Source organism: Zingiber officinale, chromosome 9A (genome assembly GCF_018446385.1).
Source record: "Zingiber officinale cultivar Zhangliang chromosome 9A, Zo_v1.1, whole genome shotgun sequence".
Lineage (NCBI taxonomy): Eukaryota > Viridiplantae > Streptophyta > Magnoliopsida > Zingiberales > Zingiberaceae > Zingiber > Zingiber officinale.
In genome coordinates, this window is record NC_056002.1 from 68,614,201 (window position 1) to 68,617,821 (window position 3,621).

General features: G+C 39.1%; 1 non-coding gene across 1 annotated transcript; it reads right to left on the reverse strand.

The window, feature by feature from the left end:
* Window positions 1-2,283: 2,283 nt before the first annotated feature.
* Window positions 2,284-2,389, reverse strand: LOC122022069. The gene has a single exon (XR_006122815.1). It is a non-coding gene; the product is annotated as a small nucleolar RNA R71 (small nucleolar RNA).
* Window positions 2,390-3,621: the final 1,232 nt, after the last annotated feature.

Here is a 3,621-nt window from a genome sequence, read left to right on the forward strand (position 1 = left end):
CTCTTCTCGGCGATTAGTCCATTGAAGGGTGCCCTCACTCTGATACCAATTGTTGGAGGATCGATGGCTGGCTTGAAGGGGGGTTGGATAGCTAGGTCACCCCCAAATCAATTTCTTCTCTACAAGAGGGTTAGTGCACAGCGGAATATGCTAAAACTAAAGCAATGAAAAACAAACACGAATACAAATGCTAACACGCTCGATGTAACGTGGTTTGGAGATGATGCTCCTACTCCACCACGTGTCCTTGAGGTGGACGATCCCTTGATCCTTCGGTGGATCAGTCCCCAGCAATCTCCGGCTAAAGCTTCTCCTTCTCGGTGGAGCAAACCTCCCACAAAATGATCTCTTCCTCTTTACAAGATGGAGTTTAGATTGGGAGGAAGAGAATTAAACTTGAAAGCTTTGGGCAAGACTGAGAAGGTTTACAATTAGCACCAGTAACGCTCTTCAAGCCCCGAAGCATTCCTTAAATAAGAGGAGAGAGTTGATCACAAATCAACTCAAACCCCGACACCAGTCGACTGGTCCAAGCACCAGTAGACTGGTGTGCCGTTGGACACATCCAACGACTCTCTGCAGAACGCCAAATTCTGCCAACGACTATGTACCAGTCGACTGGTCTCAGGACTAGTCAACTGGTCCCCGTAGCCAACACGCACAGAATGCTTCTGTGCATTCCGTGAAGTTGGATCAGTCGACTGGTCCCATGACCAGTCGACTGGTCCCAGTACATTCACTCCTCTCATCCTTTCTAGAGTCGCCTTTGAAGTCCTCTTCCTCGGCCTTCATCCCTCAGATGCACCCAAGCCCACGACTCCTCTCCATGCCATCCTTCACGTTGCCTTGAAGTCCACTTCCCTCGGCTCGACTCCATTGCTCCTCGTCCTCTAGTCCCTCGGATGTCTTCCACACCACCCTTCACCGACTCAACGATCCGAGCCCTTGGATGAGTTCCACATGTATTTCTCCAAGTCTTGCAAGACTCAAACACATATCAAATACATATGAAAGTCTAACTTAAACTCTTTGACACACACATCAAAACCTAGGTCGATTGCACCAACAAAAAGATCTTAACATAGGGACTAATCCTTGTTAAAAAGATTAGTTAGAGTTTAGAGAGTTTTCTCAAATTAATGTTAGAAAGTGACTTGTGTAATCTAGGAATATAGACTGAGGGCCCTGGTGACAGAAGGATAGCCCTATAATTAGACTTTCTAAATTACCTCTTCTACTTAATTACATTAATCTACTATTAGGAAGTGACTTGTGTAATTCAGGAATGTGGACTGAGGGCCATGGTGACAGAAGGATAGCCCTATAATCGGGCTTCCTAAATTACCTCTTCTACTTAATGGCGTTAGAACTTGGGTAAACTCTTCGGTGTGATCTTCACGGGATTGTATCGGACTTTAGTTAGAACTCCTACACGAGTGTAAGCATGAAGTTAGGTAAATGAATAATGCATAGGGACATTAACTAGCATCGCAATGAAACCCAAATTCTAGTATCTAACATCCTTCATTCACTTATGCTCTTTACTCTCTCTCTCTCATTTCTCTTTTCTTTCTCTCTAGCAAAGTTAACTAGTGTTTAATCAACAACCCCTGTGGGATTGAAAATCTTTTGTATTATTGATGACATAATCGTGCACTTGCCATGATGTAACAAGTTTTTGGTGTCGTTGCTGGGGACTGTTTTTGATTAACATTAGTTGATTAGCATATGAGTTACTCTAGACATTTTTCTTTTTCCTTTTGCCTTTTCTTTCTTGTTTCCATTATGCACTTTCTTTCTTGTAATTTAAATTCTACATTTTCTTTCTTATTTTTCTTATAACATTTTATTTCTTGTCTTTGATTCTTCATTTTTGTTTTTTTCTCATAATTTTTTTAAGATATCATGAGCACTAACATGTCAAGCAGGCCTTTGAGAGAATTTTTTGCACCTATTTATGTAAGATTTTTATCTCTGATTGTGCAACTTCATGTCGAAGCAGAGAGTTTCCAACTAGTCCTAGAGTTAATTACCATGATATAAGGTCACAAATTTGGAGGAGAACTATCAGAAAACCTATATTTTCATCTTCAAGAATTCCTGATTGATATAGTAAACTCTGAGGGTGTCTCAGTGGATGAAATTCGATTGATGGCATTTCCTTTCAGTATTAAAGATCAGGCAAAGACTTGGTTTAATTTTCTCCATCCTCAAAGCATCACAAGTTGGAAACAATTGGAGTAGCAATTTCTGAATCATTTTTCCCTCTAAGCAGAACAATGTATATAAGGAATTACATCACAAATTTTACTCAAGCAGATGGAGAATCACTATTTGAAGCATGAGATAGATTCAAGAGTCTACAAAGACAGTGCCCTTATCATGGTTTGAAAAAATGGTTGACCTTGCACATATTCTATAAGGGGAATTTCTTTCTCAGATAAGTGTTCGTTAGATTCATCAGCTGGTGGTTCTTTCATGAACTCATATTGAACCTCCATGAATGGTTGAACAAAAGTTGGATGGAATCTCCCTCAAAAATTTAAGAAGTGCAAGCTATAAATGCAAGAATGCCTGTCAAACAAATTGCAATTCAACCATCCAAGAGTTTTGAAATTTACAAGTCACAGAATGAGGGGTCCAAATAGTTGGAGGTAAAGATTGATAGCATAGTTTAAAAATGGTTCAAACATGATCCCCCTCCTACACAGACACGATCTAGTGAAAATGGTAATGATATTAAGTTGAGAAGTGGCAAGAATCGTGAAGAACTTCTAAAAAAGGACTTGTATAGAATTGAGAAGAAGAACAATAGAAGACCTCAAGAACTCAATTCCATTTCTCCAAGAAGTTCCCAAAGGCCACAAGTACCTTTCCCTTAACGATTGATCACACCAACACTAGATAAGCAAGTTGGACCTCCTTTGCAAGCTCAAAGGGAATATGGGAAAAAAGAAGTTCAATCTTTCCCAAGATCTTCACTAAAGGTTCCTTTTCCACAAAGGCTAGTAAAGGTCAATGAAAACAAAGATTTTAAAAAATTCTGTGATTCTAATATGGTTGAGTGCAGATTTCTGGATATATATAAAGATGAAGACTTTTCATATGAGGATTGTGATGATAATGCAGTGGATAACAAGTTTTCAGATCTACCTCCAAGTTTTATAGAATATTATGATAAAATTGAATTTACAGATGATGAATGTAATGAGGTAGATCAACTTAAGAATGCAAATGAAGTCAGTGATCCTCCTATAGTTGATTCTCCCACTGAGGATATTGATGTTGGTTTATTTTTTGATGTTTGTGTTGATGATGATGTTATAAAAGAAAGTGTAGGGAGCTCTGTTGTGGAAGCAACATCTCAAGAATCACCTCCTTTGCCCACACAATCTTCTGATATTATGAGAGTTGCAAGGATTGAACATGTTGTGGACCAATGTGTAAGGACTTATGCAGAATTAACAGAGTCTCAAGAATCACCACATTTGGTAGCACCAACACCTGAGCCAGAGCCAGAACCATCATTTGATTCAGAGGAAGTCACATTCACATGTTTAGAAATTTTAGGTATCTCTCAGCAAAGCAAGGTTAGTATTTCTAGTGATCTTTTAGAAAATT